Raw genomic sequence first — 19,080 nt, 5'->3', positions numbered from 1 at the left:
CGATCCCCTTGCTATTCAATTATCTGCTTAAACCCCTGTTTTTCACATAAATTGATTGTGAAACAAGCGAAAGAGATGCCAAGGTTTTTTTTGCATGTTATTGGAAAGCTTCACCCCCCCCCACTCCGCCCTCATATTCCCTCCGCCTATTCTGTCAACACCTCTTGATTTTAACCGCAGGTACAGCAGGGGCCCAGTGAATGAATGCTGCTCTCTCAGGGTTCATCCAAAGGTAACACATTTGAAGCCCAGAACCGCCCGAGGGAAAAACACTTCCCTGACGATTATGTGGATTTTGACACGACTTTCATGTCCTGGAGTAAATGTAATCCTATACATAAGGACTACCTGGGAAGGCTTGAGGGTGAAAATGAACTGTTGCATTGTGTCTTTCAATTTGTCGTCCCGTACTCCAGCTGCAATGGCAAGTTTGTGGTTAATGAACACTTAATGATTACTGAGTGGCAGCAGCAGTCGCAGCTCAGGTGGTAAACAAACCATTTGTCAGGCAGAGTGGCAGAGCGATGACACCTGTGCAACATCCAAAACAATTCTTGCATCCAATTTGCAGGTGTCCCTGCACTAGTGCTCGGTAGCAGATTATTGCTGTCACGCTATTGTTGTGTGGTGTACTTATTGCTACCCACAATTTTTTTTAAATGTTTTAATTCAACGGTGAACAAATTATGACACTCGTCAAAACACCTAGAAGTAGGTACCCCCAAAAAGTTGATTCTGTTCACTGGACGTAGTGTTTTCAGTGAGAGAAACATTTTGTCACTCATCCAAGGGACATCTTCATTCTCAGCTGACTGCAGGTTTCGCCAACCTTATAAACCACACATTTGCCTATTGACTGAAATTGACAAACAATGGGCTGTGAGGTTAGTTTCTGTGATGTCAGAAACCTCAGCGTTTCTCCCACTGAAAACGCTACATCCAGATGAACTGAATTAAGGTTTTCGGATTTCCTTACTTCTATGATAGAGCATGCATCAAGACATTAGATGTAAGAAGTCAAAAGAAACTGGACTTATTATGTCTTGACCAATCAAGTGGAGGTCTAGCTGTGAACTAGATGTCTAGATATAGACATCATCTTTCCATCCACATGACCCAAAAAACTGTTATAAAACTACACCAGCTGGGGTGTGAGGTTTCTTTAGCAGTAAAAAGCTGCTAACTGAGTTTTGATTTACATGCAACTTTAAAGTGTCATGTATAGAAATGTAGGAAGTGTGTAACCTATTTTTGGACCTTGAAAAGATAACTTGTTGTATTTTGCAGGAGAATGAAGTGCATGCGCTTGCTGCTCTCCGCTTTAATTCTTGGAACTCTGTGCGCACTCAAGAGGCAATAATGGGATTTTGGGAAGTCCATGTCAGATGTGATGAGCTGCTTCCCGCAGCCCCCTGCGCAGAGGAGTTCAGGGGGTGGGGGAGATAACAAAGTGGTGAAAGAGATGTGTGAGCTGTTTTTTTTATAAGGTGGGGCACTCCGAGCTTTTCTGCAAGGCATTAATCTTGTTACCTCATTGGCATGCTTGACAAAAGTTCAGGTGTCACTGTACAAGCTGTACAGCAGCATTTGCTTCTGCAGCTCTTCGTCCCTGCTTTTATATGGATCCTCTTCAGAGATGTCCCACAGTTTTCTAAATACTTCACTGGCTGCTAAAGTGCTGGTAGGTAGGTGCTGTGCAGCGGATTAAAAAAAAGAAAGCAACGATAAATCATTGAAGGAAGGAGACATGGATGGAAATAGAGTTGGAGTTGGTCTTGTTTCTACGGTAACTGTCGACGGGGAGGTACCAGGGATGAAAGTGGAGAGAAAACAAACCTCCCCGCTCCGATGGCAACAGCACAGCAATTGGTTCGCGTTTCCTGCGAGGACAGGAAGAAAAAAAACATAACAAGGTCCCCTAGTAGCCCAGGAGACACAGTTCGATGTTGCATCAGAAAAGCAAGAGGCAGGGCAAAAAAGATGAACACGCGCTCGCAAACATGCACGCTCAACTTGTACACGCACACACACACTTTGCTCTCACACATAATCACATGCTCCACTTCACCCTGCAGCTGCCCCTCCCGCTACATATCTCCCACTCTCCCGCCAAAACATCTACAGCACGTGAAACCTGCCTAGAAACCGAGGGGAAACTTCCGCCTTGCCCTGATTGGCTGAGCTCCCTAGCAACCGCGTATGTCTAACCAGCCAGTCAGGCGCATTGTGAGAGGCACACTGACCCAATGAAACAGATTATTCAGAGGCGCGGGGCAGGCACAGTGACCTGGTAACAGTCAGGAGAAGAAGTCAGGGAGACGCTGGAGGGAGAGAAGAAAAGCTCTCTGCGATTGGCTCATAGATTTCCTCTTTGCTCCGATTGGTTTGCTGCTCTCCTCTTTGCAGTCATTCATACATTTTCTCTGCCTGCCTCAGCATTAGCACCCCTTTTCCCTCCGCCCTCAGCCAGTTCGTTCAACTTCCAGAGTGGCCACCCTGCCCTCAAGGAAATCCACTGCCGAAGGTCAATGCAAAGATTGTGCTGCTCAAATGGGATTGGTTCAGACAGGCAGGAGCAGAATGACATCCTAGTAACAAGTCTACCTCATCATGTCAGTGCCAGATTAAAGCTTGTGATCAACAACTTGTTAAACAACACAAGTGCTCTTGCTGTTGCCGCCGCTGATGAGCTTGTTATTGTCTTGCTTGTAATGGACATGGGCCAGTGAAAGGCATAATTAGCTTTTCACTTAATAATGCAGAATTTGACAGGGCTGTTCTCCAGGCAAGTAGCAAGACACAAATTAGCAAGTGGTTAGTTTGTTTTGAAAAACGAAGCTTTTGAAGGCATTCTGGACGAGGACTGCGAAAATCTTTTTAAACATTCCAAACTGCTTGTTCCAATGGTGTGGGGAATTAATGTCAATACCCTGCAGGATCAGGAGTTCACATTGAATAGTTAATGAGTTGGGGGAGAGCACGATTCAAATAGTTCTGCGAATTGAGCATGCCATGCATACAGCCTAATTTAACATAACTGCAGGCAAAAATTCACTCAGGCAGCAACATTATACCACCATGATTAGTAAAAACAACATTACCATCCAGCTTCGAAATAGCTCATAGCTCCATAACAAATTAGTTGACTGGGGTTGGAAGATAAACTAAATATATAATTGAAAAATTGTTCTTTGCTTGCAACAATAAATGCGTCACTGTGTTACTTATTCTACAGTGAATGTTTCACTTAAATTGCTGTTCAGAGCTAAAATGTTCTTTACCAATGGCACAATGCACTGAACCTACCAGAAAGGTTTTCAGTTCATAACAATGTAAAGTATCACTGCCTACATAAGTTTCAGAAGTGAAGATCCATCCACCCATCCATCGCTTATAAATAAACAGTTGTGGGAGGGTGGGGATAAAACCTATCCTAGCTATCACAGGGTAAGAGGTGCGGTAAACCGCTACTGGTCACCAGCCTGCATCTCTACTTAGAGGTGAAGGTCAAATTTTTAGTGCAACTAAATGTTTTGTGAAGCTATAGCTTAAACTGTGTCAACACAAAAGCCCTGCTGTAAAAGCTTTCTTCGCACTTAGGGGAAATAAACATTCTGAGATTAGCGAAAAGCTAAGCTTATCACAAAGACAAACTCCTGCAAGAAATGCAGGAGCTTACATCTTACACGTGTCACTGTGCAGCTGGTGCACAGTGTTAACAGTTTGGAGACATTGAAAAGAATGGGTATAAATAGGATTGGAAAGCAGTGGTGGAAATATCAGTATTTTTTAACTTGCAGAAAGTAAGGCGAGAAAGACAATTTGGAAGTTTTTTATGGCATCCCGATGAAGTGTGTCAAAATTTAATTTTACCTTCTTTTTGGTTATGGTGTCCTTGATCCCATTAGAAGCCCAAACCACCAGTGGCCAATGTATGGTCAGTCATAATTATATACTTTGTTAGGTACACCTAATAATCAGTTGATCATTAACACAAATATCTAATCTAATGCTGGGTACCCAAAAAGATTTGGCATGTATGGTTAAGATCACTTGCTGAAGTTCAAACCAAGCATCAGAATGGGAAAGAAACCTGACTTAAGTGACATGGTTGTTGGTGACAGATGAGCCAGCAGAACATCATAAACTGCTGATCAACTAGGAGAAAAAGAGGAAGAGGAGGGGGAGAGGAGATTGGTCGCAAAAGAGAAAATACCAAATAACCTTCGTTCTCTTGCAGAAATGCCTTGTTGATATCAGAGGTCAGAGAAGAATAGCCAGAAAATCATTGTATGCAGAAGAGCATCTCTCAGTGCACAACATATGAAACCTTGAAGCAGTTGGGCTACAGCAGCAGAAGATCACACCAGGCTCCACATCTGTCAGCAACATAGAAGGTCAGTGAGAGAAGGATGTTAGCCAAGCTAATGTCTATTAAGGATAACAAACTTGTCACCCCCCACACGAGACGGTGGAGGCCCTGAACAGCTCCCTCAGCAGTAGACTGTTAGAGCCACGGTGTACGACTGAGCGCTATCACAGGTCCATCATCCCAACAACAGTTAGACAGTATAATACCTACACAGGATAAATAGTTTTTAAAAATACATGTTTATTAGTATCACTCCCACTGTACCATGTGTGCAAATAAAAAAGAAAAAAAATCCTGGTGTATTTTACTTTATATAGTAACCACCTGTACATAGTATAGTTTTTGAGCTTTTTTGCACACTGTTGTTCTTTTTTTTCTTCTATTTTTATGTTTCTAATATGTCTCTGATTCGCATTTTCTCCCTGTCAAGTAAATTTAGTCAGAGTGGGATTAAATAAAGTCTATGTCTATGTCTAAGAACGAGAACTCGAGACTACAGTTCTCATGGTCTCACCAAAAATGGACAAGATTGAAAAAATGTTGCCTGCTCTGATTAGCTTCAATTCCCGTTAAAACCTTTGGATGGTAGGGTCAGATTCTGGCTTCATCAACATAAAAGCATGGATCTATCCTGCCTTGTATCAAAGGTTCAGGCTGGAGGCGGTGGTGTATTGGTGTGGGAGATATTTTCTTGGCACACTTTGGGCTCCTTAGCACCAAATGAGCATCGTTTAAGCACTGCAGCCTACCTGAGTATTGTTGCGGACCAAGTAAATCCCTGTGTGTCCACAGTGTACCCATTTTCTGATGGCTGCTTTCAGCAAGATAACGAATAATGTCACAAAGCTTAGATAATCTCAAACTGTGTTTTTGAACATGACAATGAGCTCATTGTATTCAAATGGCCTCCATAGTCACCAGATCTTAGTCCAAGAACATCTTTGGGATGTAGTGGAAGAGTGGACTCACATCATGGATGTGCAGCTGACACATGTGCAGCAGCTGTGTGATGCTATGATGTCAATATGAACAAAAATCTGTGAGGATGTTTTGAGCACCTTGTTGAATTAATGCCATTAAGCTCTAAAGGCAAAATGGGTTCTAACCCATAGCAAGTTGCACCTAAATATACATATTAGTAAGTTTATGTACCTCTACAATCATGTAATCTAACATGGTTACATTTTATTTGGACACAAGTTTTGTGCTGTTTGAAACTGCCATAAAGCAGATTAAAAAAGATGTTTCATCTTGTTTGTTGTTTGTCTAATAGCAACTCTTGCTGCTATGTGTGTTATGTGTTCATTCATTTATTAATTTATTAATTAATTTTTTTTTTTTTTGGGGGGGGGGGGGTTTGAAGGTCATGTATAGTGAATAAAATCACACGCTGAAAATTCTAGCGCTAAATGAAATGGTGGCAGAAATGTAATGCGCTGTGTAGAAAATAGGAAGTGATTTCGGAAACAACTGGGGAAGTCACTGTTTTTTCCACTCCAGCTTTTGTACAGATAAAACCAATAGATATAACTAGGGTGTGATTTGTGATAAAAACAAAGGCTGGGACTGGGGGTCGGGACAGTCCCAGTGCAACTACTTTTCAGCAAGAAGAGATGAGTTGCAGAACTTGCCACTGTGGGAAATTCTGATGTACACAATCAGGCATGTTGTTGACAACATGCAGGAGTATTTCTAGTGTTTTTGGTGAGACTCCGGTAGAATATGACATTCTGAATCCTTTCCATTTCTCTTTTATTTAGTTAGCAGTAGTTTTCACTATGAAACAACTGTGTCTTTCGGCTTAATGAAAAGTTGAAACAGAACATAATCCAGGTTCCCTCTGCGCAGTTTCATCACTATTGTATCTCTACCTCTATTGGAATCAAATCAGCTTCTTATTTTATTGTTGTTTCCACTGTAGACTGTTACAAGCCTACCACCAACCTACCAATTTTGCAGAGGTGGAAAGATGTAGATAGACCGATATCTAAACCTTCCATTTATTTCAAAAATTCTTTAAAGAGTAGTTTCAAACAGTTAAATGATAATTTGCAAATGAATGTTTTATTAGAAGAGTTTCAATCAGGATACAGTGTATCATAGCACAAAACAACATCTCTGTACTTGTGTCCTGTACCTGTCAGATCTTAGCACAGCATTTGATATTGCTGACCACAGTATTTTACTACAGATAGTAGAACACACTGTTGGTATTAAATGAACTGGCACTGTTAGATAGATTCCAGTCTATGTATATAAATATGGATCCTTCCTACACACAAAAGTAAGTCTCTGAGTTCCACAGGGTTATGTTCAGGGACCAATAATTTTTTACATTATACATCCTTCCCTCAGGCAATACTATTAAAAACATTGCATATATATTCAATGCGATACAGATGAAGCCAGTATTATCTAACCAGATGACACACACTAATTAGTTAAATTACAGGAATTTCTAAAGACACTTCTAAATTCAGAAAAAAATAGATCATTGTAATTGAAACACAGTGTCTAACCAGATATTTACGTTAGATGACATTACTCTAATCTCCAGTAACACCATGAGTAACTTTGGAGTCATTTTTGATCAGGATATGTCCTTCAGTGTGAATATTGAACAAATGTATAGGATTGCAGTCTAGCATTTGTGCAATTTGTTTGGATTGCAAAGACAGATTTGACTGATTCTGGCGCTCTCCAAGAGCGTGTCTTTTGTCCTGTCTCTCTCTGCCCTTATCTCACTGCCCTCACCCCCAACCAGTCACAGCAGAGGGCTATCCCTCCCCGAGCCTGGTTCTGCTAAAGGTTTCTTCCTATTAAAAGGGAATTTTTCTGTCCCAATATTGCCAAGTGCTTTCTCACAGGGCCTTATGTGATTGTTGGGCTTCACTTCCAATATAAAGCACCTTGATGTGGCCACTATTGTGATTGTTACTGTGCTATATAAATAATTGAACGGAATTAAATTTTCAATTCTGCATGATATTTAGTCAAGGAAAAGTTTGAAGAGTTTCCTGATAAACTAGGATTATGTTGCACCACCTCTCCTGCTCTTTGCATTGTTTTTACAAATTCATTTAAGCTAGCATACTTTCTGTCCTGTATGATATAAGCTGACTGAGCCCCCAGAGATCTTGCTATCCCGAGGAAATATAAGATCTTATGGTGCTTAGCAATCAGAGAGTTTTTCATAGGGGAATATTCCTTTGTGAAATCTTAAATGTGAGGTCATGCACGTACCTGAAAGCTTAGCTGAGTCTTTAAGAAGTGTAAAGATTGAGATTAAAGGAAAACTAGCAAAGCAAACCAGTTGTTAAAGTCTTTACTTCCTGCCGAGAATTGTAATTTTTAAGTTGCTAAAAGTTGGCAATCTTAGTTTTCTCAGTTTTTGCGAAGGCCTTGTTAATGTCAGAGGGAATGACTTCAAAACAAATCATGCTTAAGGGTCTTTCCAAATGGTCTTGCTCATTGATGACTCACCCAGTTTAAAAGCTTTCATTTTAAAGAACCATAAATCCTCCCTGTCAATAATAAACTCCATCTTCAACTCAGGCACTCCTTATAGGCAAATAGGTGTCATAATTTTTAGATTTTATGTTTGGCATTACGTCACCCCTCAAAGCTACAGGGATTTACATATGCTTCAGTTTCTGCCAGGGATCAGCGGTACGCCATGCTCATCCGTGAAATGACCTATTCAACTTTTTTGTTTGGCCTGCAGAGGATCTTCTCTGCTGTCTCTGTGAAGCTAATTGGATACAGCAGAGCACCAAGCCATGTTTCACAGCCAGGGGGAATCAGTCCAGGAAATAAAACATAAAGGTATTGTCTCCTTGAAAGCAGTGTGCATTCAGCATTTTAAGCACATCACTGTCTCCGGAAAGGACTGGCAGAGAGAGCCGGAAAAAATGAAAGATGTCGGACAGGTCTGTGAATAGACAGTGAAATTCGGTCTTTTTTCTTCCAAACACAGCCACACAAATGCACTGGATTCCACAGGATGTAGTATTTTCATGCAAATAATTACTTTAGGAGGAAATGCAAAGTAAGGGATAAATATGTCTATTCATATTAAAATAATTCTGTGATGTTTGGCCATATAATTCTTTCAAACACTGTTAGTACTTCATCCTATCATCTTGAGACTCTAACTGCACGGTTATTATTATGGTATAATTAAAAGCTGAGCATGCTGGAAGAGAATTTTTAATTATACAAATGTTGGGAACTTTGTAACTTTAATTGGTTCTCATTTATTTATTCAGCTCTGACCTACATAGAAACTTTCCCAAAGATCATTTATCAACCAAATCAATTATCACGTCTTGGATCAGGAGACATAAAAGACCCGCTAGACTTTCAGAGTTACAGCAAGTGAAATCAATGAAGCAGCCGCTCCTTACTTTGAAATCTATCACACTTGTGCAGCGTCCTGGGCAGCCGTGGTGTATCTCAGGGGGGTCAGCAGCACTGAAGGATCTCCACTGTGCTGCTAAAGACTGCCTGGAGGTGTGACAGCCGCCCTCTGATCTGTCAGCGCCTCTGAAGATCTAACGACAGTCTTTGCGCCCCTCACATTAAGTTGCAGCACTTAAACAAGCCACACAGACACACAGCATGCCAGCAATTTCCACCATCTTCCTGAAAATAAAGAGCTAGGGAATACCTCCAAAGGAAATGAGGCAGTCCCAAGCATGTTTTGAATAATTTTAAGCTTGTCTTAATTAGACATTCATTATCCAATGGCTCAGTCGGTGCACAGTAGAGCCTCAGCGCAAAACATTTTAACTAACACCCACCATGCTTCACACCTCAAATGTTAGAATACACTGAATGCCATTTTGTACCCCTCAGCAGCAGCTTTGCTGAAATTTGTCAGTCAGTGTTAAGAAATGATCCAGTTACCACGCAGGAATTTTATGCTCGCAAAATTCTATTTTCTGGTCAATTTAGGAGAAGGCTGCATGACTGAGCTGCGAATTAATTTTACTGTCTTTGCACTGGCTTCCTTCCTCATTTCCCAAAGGCTTTGGGTGACTGAACCTGCTACACACAGCACATGGGCAGCAGATGTTACATTTGTACCAGGTTTGTATTGATATCATTATAGTACTTGCGTCATGCCAGCACACGAGGCTCTATTTCAGACAGACAGTTTTGGGAACGCACCTGTGGCCAAGGACCATATGCATTCGACGACCACCACATTCCTGTTGCTCGCAACCAGTGAAGAATAATGGGGCTGTTGTTAATTCACTGAGTGCATCCACATGTGTCGGGGAATTGGGGCGGGATGGGATAAAGGCAATAATTCGCAAGACTACCCAGCAAACATGGTTGACCTGACGTCATCTCCCTGGTCAAAACTGGATGCAATAGAACCGCACAATGTGATGGAGTTTTGTTGATGTTTCTACTTGGAATAAAGATCTAATTAGACCACAGTTCTCCTCTCCACATGCATATAATGGTACAGGTTGTACCAAAAAAAAAAAATGCACGTCATATCTCTATACGATAGTTAGACTCGTCCAATACTTTTGTGAGCATGTGTGGAGTTACTGCAGCCACTGCAGTTGTTATGCTACCTATCAGCAACCATGTAGAACTCTTTAATTCCCTCTTTCTAACAGTACGCAATCCAATCATTACCGGTGAATGGCAGATGAATTAAATGGCCTGGCCTGGCCTGTATTTGTATAGCGCTTTACTAGACCCTAAGGACCCCAAAGCGCTTTAAATTCAGTGTCATTTGTTGCATGGTGAACTTAACATTTTAAACTGTTATAAGAATCGCCTCTGTCACTGATGTCAGCGTCATAAGCCTGGGGATGACACCTCTTGAGTGTAAAAGTAGTTAGCTTAGTAAAAAAAATGAACAGTGTTAGGTTAGCTGCACATTCAAAACTGTGTAAAGGTGTGAACACTTATCTGTCACTATGTGTGAACAGATTAGTGACCTTCTCACTCTATGACACCTTGGGTGAGTTGCAGCACGTTCCTCCCTGAGCTGAAGAAGATGGATGGATTCAGGGTATGTGTTGCTTTCAAGAAATCGTGCCTCAGATAGTGGCGCCAGAGAAAATATACGGTTATCCAACGGGATTTCTCCCCTGAGACATTTCACAGCAATCCACCATTGGTACACACTTATAAAAGTTTAAGATCAGTGCCTAAAAATTAAGAGAAGATGTAATGCTGGGAGCATAAAATATGACAACTTAATGAGCAGAGCAGCAAGCCATATGAAATATTTAAAGATGTTTCCATGGCAGGGGTTTTTAATTGTGAGAGAATTCTGTTCTGTCTAGTTAATAATAGAGTTACTAGGTAGGCATGTGAATAGCAGCGACGGCTGGAGATAATGTCTTTCTGCTTAGAGCATTTTCATACGGATCATACAGCCACCATCCAGAGCTGTGACAGTCATGCATTAAACTGAGGAGTTCACAAAGGCGAATGTGTCTCTGCTGACTTGAGAGAGGATGTGCAGATTTTGGCATAGTGAATATGAGCTGCAGCTCGCTGGTCCATACATAGCCGGCAGTCACAGTCAGTCTCCTCATCTTCCCCCAGTAACCGTCCCAAGGGAAGCAGGAACTGACGTGCCGTTAAAGAGACTTTGAAGAGAGGCAACTGTCAGCATAATTGCTTCTGCTTTGTAGCAGTGCAGAAAGGAAGTGCAGATCTGGGTGGGATGAGGACAGAGTGTACAGCTGTGGAAATACATCTCTATGCAGAATGTAAAAGAAGGGATAGGTCGGGCTGTCACTAAGGCAAAAAACTGTTAAGGAATGTGCAGTTTTTTCCCCCCAGAAACATAACAAGAAAAACAAAATTGCGACTGTGACTGCTGATGTTTTACACTGAACTATCAGAGTAGATGCAATTAGCAGGAATATATTTAAAATATTTTAAGGAGTCACATTATAAATACTAATATTTGAGTACAGTAGCTGTATAAGTAGTGAAGTATAAGTTCATCTTTGACTTTAGTGATAATAACACACACGAGGGGGGGAACCAAGCGTGAAGAAACCTTCAGTGATCTCATGTGCTCGGCCATTGCTAAAATGACTCCGCAGAGGAGAAGACCTCATTTCCTGTGTGGCTGCAGTAAAAAGGGACTTTTGGGGACTTTTTCCTTTCTGCCTTAAAGTTGTTATTAAGATTAAAATTAGATCCCAAAACAGCAAGATTTATGTTCGTTTTCTATGAGATTGAATGTTTCTTTAAAGCAGACTCGGTTTCAGCATATAAAAGGTCTGAAAAAAATGTCAAAGCTGTGACATCGATACATGTTACAAATACATTTGCCTAAAAGCCTTTTTGTTCGATAAGCGCACACTCAAACACTTAGTTGCACAGTTCACAGCAATTTTCCACAGAAGCATTCACACTGAAATCTTCCTTGAATGATTCTTGTTATTGTCTATGAATAAGCGCGTGCCCCACCCTGGTAGCACAACTGGTGCAGGATCAAAAGACTCATGTAAACAACCCATGAAAAGGGTTATGTTACGGATGACACCATCACTTAATTACAGTGTCTTTCACACAAAGCAGATCTTGCTTGTAACTTCCTTCGATATACAGCCATGGCTCCAGATGATTCCTGCTTTTACTGGGATCCAGTTTATTTAATAGTGAACCCAATAACACTGTTGAAAAAAAGCAGTTTTACCCATGTAGTAAGCTGCTGTTTGTATTTTTGTAAATGTATTACTCTGCCTCAATATACAGTGGGGCAAAAAAGTATTTAGTCAGCCACCGATTGTGCAAGTTCCCCCACTTAAAATGATGACAGAGGTCAGTAATTTGCACCAGAGGTACACTTCAACTGTGAGAGACAGAATGTGAAAAAAAAAATCCATGAATCCACATGGTAGGATTTGTAAAGAATTTATTCGTAAATCAGGGTGGAAAATAAGTATTTGGTCAATAACAAAAATACAACTCAATACTTTGTAACATAACCTTTGTTGGCAATAACAGAGGTCAAACGTTTACTATAGGTCTTTACCAGGTTTGCACACACAGTAGCTGGTATTTTGGCCCATTCCTCCATGCAGATCTTCTCGAGAGCAGTGATGTTTTGGGGCTGTCGCCGAGCAACACGGACTTTCAACTCCCGCCACAGATTTTCTATGGGGTTGAGGTCTGGAGACTAGCTAGGCCACTCCAGGACATTCAAATGCTTCTTACGGAGCCACTCCTTTGTTGCCCGGGCGGTGTGTTTTTGGATCATTGTCATGTTGGAAGACCCAGCCTCGTTTCATCTTCAAAGTTCTCACTGATGGAAGGAGGTTTTGGCTCAAAATCTCACGATACATGGCCCCATTCATTCTGTCCTTAACACGGATCAGTCGTCCTGTCCCCTTGGCAGAAAAACAGCCCCATAGCATGATGTTTCCACCCCCATGCTTCACAGTAGGTATGGTGTTCTTGGGATGCAACTCAGTATTCTTCTTCCTCCAAACACTACGAGTTGAGTTTATACCAAAAAGTTCTACTTTGGTTTCCTCTGACCACATGACATTCTCCCAATCCTCTGCTGTATCATCCATGTGCTCTCTGGCAAACTTCAGACGGGCCTGGACATGCACTGGCTTCAGCAGCGGAACACGTCTGGCACTGCGGGATTTGATTCCCTGCCGTTGTAGTGTGTTACTGATGGTGACCTTTGTTACTTTGGTCCCAGCTCTCTGCAGGTCATTCACCAGGTCCCCCCGTGTGGTTCTGGGATCTTTGCTCACCGTTCTCATGATCATTTTGACCCCACGGGATGAGATCTTGCGTGGAGCCCCAGATCGTGGGAGATTATCAGTGGTCTTGTATGTCTTCCATTTTCTGATGATTGCTCCCACAGTTGATTTTTTTCACACCAAGCTGCTTGCCTATTGTAGATTCACTCTTCCCAGTCTGGTGCAGGTCTACAATACTTTTCCTGGTGTCCTTCGAAAGCTCTTTGGTCTTGGCCATGGCAGGGTTTGGAGTCTGACTGTTTGAGGCTGTGGACAGGTGTCTTTTATACAGATGATGAGTTCAAACAGGTGCCATTCATACAGGTAACGAGTGGGGGACAGAAAAGCGTCTTACAGGAGACGTTACAGGTCTGTGAGAGCCAGAGATTTTCCATGTTTGAGGTGACCAAATACTTATTTTCCACCCTGATTTACGAATAAATTCTTTACAAATCCTACCATGTGGATTCATGGATTTTTTTTTTCACATTCTGTCTCTCACAGTTGAAGTGTACCTCTGGTGCAAATTACTGACCTCTGTCATCATTTTAAGTGGGGGAACTTGCACAATCGGTGGCTGACTAAATACTTTTTTGCCCCACTGTAATTCAATTCAATTCAATTTTATTTATATAGCGCCAAATCACAACAATGGTCGCCTCCAGGCGCTTTATATTGTAAGGTAAACCCTACAATAAAACACAGAGAAATAAAACCAACAATCAAATGACCCCCTATGAGCAAGCACTTTGGCGACAGTGGGAAGGAAAAACTCACTTTTAACAGGAAGAAACCTCCAGCAGAACCAGGCTCAGGGAGGAGCGGCCATCTGCTGCGACAGTTCTCACATCCAGCTAGTGTCCCTCGCTACTCATAAGCCATTTAACTTAAAAATTGTGAACCTATAAAGTATTTGCCTCCTTCCTGATTTTGATTTTTTTTTTTTTGTTATAATATGATAAAAAATATATATATATACTGCATTCTGTATTTAATCAGTTTATTTTTTGTCTAATATTTGTTTGAAGATTTGAAACATGTAAGTGCTACAAATATGCCCAAAAAAATATATGGAAAAAATCTGGATGGGAGCAGTAGGTCCCATGTAATGCATGACCTTTGACATTATTTCTGCTGTTTTTCATTCATAGCACTTTTTTTCATTAATGCTTGAATGTTTTCAGTCCTTGAGATTTTAGGGTTTCTTTTTCCAAAAGTGTACCTTGTTTTCTTTCCAGACTAAATTACTGCCATAACATTCACATGCTGACTTCATTTTCCTGAGAAACCCTACAGGTCATGGATGTTTTTAGAGCCATCGCTTTGAAGTTCTCACCTGATTTAGACGAGGAAGTTCATGTTTGCTCGGGATTAAGTGAAGGGAGAGGCATGTGGGTTGGCAGAAATAGCTTCAAACACTTTCACCCATTTTTAGGTGGGTGGATGAGACTTTAGGGTCACCGCAAAGAAAAACAATGACATCAGACCCCACCCCACCCCTCCCCCACCCCACCACCACCCACACACTTCGCACTGGTCAGCCACGGCTTCTGTGATGAATGGGACATGGCCACCTAAAATGATGTCACCCCCTAAGCCGCTCTTTCGTTGTGTCCCTCTGGGACCCCTCTGGGACTCTCCAGGAGCATCTGCACCTGTGGTTCATAAACACCCACACACATATCAAGGGGAAGTTTCACAGAAAAGGCCACAACTCAGATGTTAATGTTGGGTGGCATCATGAATGGAAAGGGCCCAGACCAGTGCATCACAGCATTCCTTTTACATTAAGTCAGAGTTTTCAGGGGAACTCCACTTCAGGAATGTCAGTGACCTTAGTGGCTAAAAAAAACTTTGTCAATGAGTTTGAGACCTTTTAACATGATGACAGCCTTACAATTGTTTTTGCTCAAACTGATACTGTTTTGAACTGCTATTAATAACCTAATATTTCATAACTTAGAAAATAAGGACCAAAATCTGTACTTATACATACAAACACACAAAGGGCATGTTAGGAAACTCACTTCTTTGCTTTCTTGCCAGGAGTTTCATGGAAAGACTGGTTCCCTCTGATAACCCCATGGGACATTTGGGGCTGTTTTTACTTTGCCGGCAGAAACACTACAATAAGTCTGAGGACAATGTGATTAGACCCGAGTTTCTGCTGTGTCATAGGTTGCATGATAACAACAGAGCTGGAAAGGAGATGTATGACTTCAGGCTATGGGGTTGAAAGCACCCATTTATGTGCTCTTTTTATACAAAGGCACGCTAAGCTTAGACACAGGCTTCCTCTGGCAGACTACAGCTCACAGCACTACTGATGAAAACCTCCAAAACCCTGAAGAACAAATCCTTTGTAGCTGCCTGCATATTCGCTTTGGTTGTTTTGGTCTTTTACTTTCTTGTATTCCTATTTAAGCCTCATCATTTTCTCTCTGCATTGCTTCCTTGTGTGTAGATAATTGCTTGTTTTTAAAATCATTTTGCTTTGCTGTTTTCAATAAAGGTTGAACTTCAGATGCCCATGTTTTAGTCCATTTTAGAGCTATCTACAGTTTACATGACTAAAGTCTTTTTCAAATCTCTGTTATGACTGTTTTTCACCACCTCGTGTTACAATACCTACATTCATTTTAGATTCAGATTTATACATTCTTTTTCCCCCCACCTTTATATGTTTGCTATTTCACTGAGTTTCTTCTTTAGTGTAACTTTTAAAATGACTGCAACACAGTCATTTATCAACTTTGAGGATAAATAAAGTATTTCCTATTTTTTTATTCTGGTTCCTTTTTTCGTTCTGTTTGTTTTCCTCTTATTCTTATCAGTGTACACTTACATCACAAGTTCCTTTTTTAGCACTTTCTTAAAAATTTTTATTAGGTAGGAAAACATTTAAAGCATTTATAATTTCTCCTTTAGCACATGCTAAAGTTGCTAATTGAGTAGCTATAAGTTTTAGACAGCACAACATGACAGCTTGGCTTTTTATTTCACAGGGGTAAGAGATGGACATCACCCACTGGTTTGCAACTTTTAAAGTTTTTATTATACCTTTATGAAACCAGAAAGTGGTATTTAGGGACAAGTAGGTAAAGTGCTAAGTCAAACTAGCTAGTTAGCATATTGCAACTCAGTATAATGACAGATACTTGCTAATTAATGCTAAGTTAATACAAATAAAATGCAAAAATTTAGTAGAACTTACCAAAACCGAGGCACAGACTTCATGGACAGGCTGTAGGAACATGAGCTATAACACCACAAGGTATGGAAGCTTGTTTCTGCCACCGGAGATTTAAAAAAACAAACAAGAAAAAAAAAAAAACACCATCAGAACAAAGGCAAAATTTAGAATTATTATCTCAAAATGTTAACTGTTTTGCAGAAACATCTGACTAAGTCATAATTTAAAGTTTTAGGACAGTAACCCATAATCTTGAGTAAAAAATAAATAAATCTGTGGTGGAAATAAGTTATGGATCCATAGAAAAGGGATCCAGTTCATGTAAATTAGCTAAGATGACATTCGGAAAAGCTGTTTTTGGTACTTGGGAGCTGGGTGTATTTTTTAGCCCTGAACACTGCCGCGTCACTTTAAAGGTGATCTGTGTGGGTTTTTTTTTTTTTTTTATCATAATAGCCATATATGTCTTAATTCTTTGCTTTTTAACCATATATTAGTTTTTAGATGAGTAACAAACACTTTACAAAACCATAGCTGCTAGGGATATGCAAGAGACTGGTTATGTATTCAAAACGTCCCTGAAGCCTTTGCTCCATGTTCCTCAGTTTTGCCTGAATCCTGTCATATTGTTAGAGTTACAAATTTAAAAAAAAAATACCTGGAAGTACAACCAAAACTGACTGGGAAGAATTTATTGGAAAATCAATAGGCATGTGTACTTCCTCCAGTACCATCCATATTTCTGACATCTTTGATGTCTGTTTTCACATGTCTTCAAGTTAACTCTATATTTATTTATTAGAAGTATATGTATTTCCAACTGATGATATGATTACGTCATGTGTCCAGTCAGCAATGTTCTGAGATAATAAAAAAGTAATAGCTTGCTTAGTTTCTAAAGGGTCATCAAGGGGAATCAAAAAGCCAAAAAAAAAAAAAAAAAGAACAACAAAAGAGGAAGAGAATTTAAAAGCTACACTGTTTGAAGCTGTGCACATCAGTAACTGATTAACTAAAGCCAGTAGCCTTATTAGACAGTGGCACAAATTTTCTGTCTTCACTTACTTGAACTGATTACCTAGAAAGTTCCCCCAGAAACGTTGTACCTGTGCTGTGACTTATTAGCATAAAGTACAGGAAACCTGAGAGTGCTTATGTGACTCCTCAGGTGCTCCAGAATATCTATGCATCTTAATCAGCGCTCCTGCTATCCATCCAGCGTGGGGAAACTCTGCTGAAAACAGCTCAGGGGTGATAGAAACAAGCCCACTCCTTACAGACATTGATGCGTGTCTAATGAGTCCATCAGCCTGACAGTGCTACATCCCGGGGGACCCTCCGTTCATGATTACCACTGTGTCACATACCAATGTTCCTAGATTGAAAATGCCATCTGTCATTACATCTGACTATGTTTACCAAACAGGGGCGCGAGGTAATTCATGTGCAAGTGCACCTGTTTGTTGTTTTGGCAAATTAAAACAACCTCTCGTCACATGTCGCACCACTCTCATTTCCTCTATATTCTCCAAAAGTCAAATCCTGTAATTTTATAGACCCAAAGGAGTGCATAAATGTCACAAGCCACCAGACTATGAATGATTAACCAGTTTTACCTCAGGAGCACATGCTGTACATTAGTTTGAAAAAAAAAAAAGTATCTGCATGCTGTTAGTCATCAGCACAATTTTCACACATAGCATGAGGCAATCATGCTGAAAATGATGTATATGTCAGAATTGAAACAGGATCCCTGGGGAGACACGGTGATGTGGAACCACTCATATAATATAAAAGGCTGTTGCACACCACACATCAAAAACCTCTTCATTTCACTTAATGCTGAAAGGTTTTAGCACTTTAGATTCCGTCAACACTCGAAAAAAGCAATTTCCTTTCGCTCTGAATACGGTAAATATTTTCACAGTGTCTCCTTTGCTATGAATCCTCCCCCCCAAGTCTGAAGAGGGAAAGCTTTTCTGGAAAGCTGAGACAACGGCAGCCACATAAAGAACGCTTTGCACATCGCCGTTCAGTAATTTACTTTTATCTCCCACCACGTACAGGTGCACTTCTCCTGGTGAGGTGAAAAAAAGCAAAACGAGGTCAAAAGAGGTGAGAAAGAGTATGTGCAAGAGTGGGTGGCTGTGTTTGATTTGGCGAACTGGATTTAACGTAGCACACTTAAGCTCTTTGAAAACATAATCGTCAACTTTTTGCTGCATAGGAAGTGAAGCCTGCAAACCTGCTATTACACATTAATTACCATGTCATTATCATGTCATATGATGATGTCAGTGTTGATGATGTAACAAATTTTATAATAAATGTTACATAAAAAGTCACAGCTGAAATGGTCAAGCAGCTATAAGGTAAGTCTTCCTTATTGTGTTGTTATTTACACACAAAAACTTGCTCACATGGCATTTAAATGTGAACATCTAAAAAGGAAGTGGGACTAAAAGCTTCAGAATTGAGAAACACATCATGAATTTCCACAGCTATACAGTGTGAGAAACAAAGTGGCGTGTGTTAGACTTCAGCAGTGTTTAGCTGCCATGCTGCCTTGTTATCGCTCATGTTCATATTCCACTCTCAACCGTGGACAGTTTTTGTCTTTCTGCAGTTTGTAACATGTGCTCCTGTTTCTGGTCGACTTCCTCTAGGTGTTAAGGGAAGCCTTCTGTGCCCCGTGATTCAAGTGTGTGACATACAAAAAGCAATCATATGATAAGACAGACGCTTATGGTTTCAGAAAGCTCTTTTTG

General features: G+C 40.6%; 1 protein-coding gene across 2 annotated transcripts in view; it reads right to left on the bottom strand.

Annotated features, from left to right (window-relative positions):
• Positions 1 to 16,411, bottom strand: part of bmf2 (BCL2 modifying factor 2) — a 31,012-nt gene extending 14,601 nt beyond the window's left edge. The window contains exon 1 of one of the 2 annotated variants that reach the window (XM_082505695.1): positions 16,334 to 16,411. The gene's annotated coding sequence lies outside the window, so the exon portion shown is untranslated. Of the gene's footprint in view, positions 1 to 4,224; positions 4,284 to 16,333 lie in introns of those variants that run through there. The other variant, XM_082505696.1, reaches the window with a different exon arrangement.
• Between the last annotated feature and the right edge of the window lie 2,669 nt (positions 16,412 to 19,080).

The sequence above is a fragment of the Aulonocara stuartgranti genome (assembly GCF_965226115.1).
Source record: "Aulonocara stuartgranti genome assembly, chromosome: 15".
In the NCBI taxonomy this organism is placed as follows: Eukaryota; Metazoa; Chordata; class Actinopteri; order Cichliformes; family Cichlidae; genus Aulonocara; species Aulonocara stuartgranti.
Note: the sequence above shows the minus strand (reverse complement) of the source record. Positions and strands in the feature narration are given on the sequence as shown.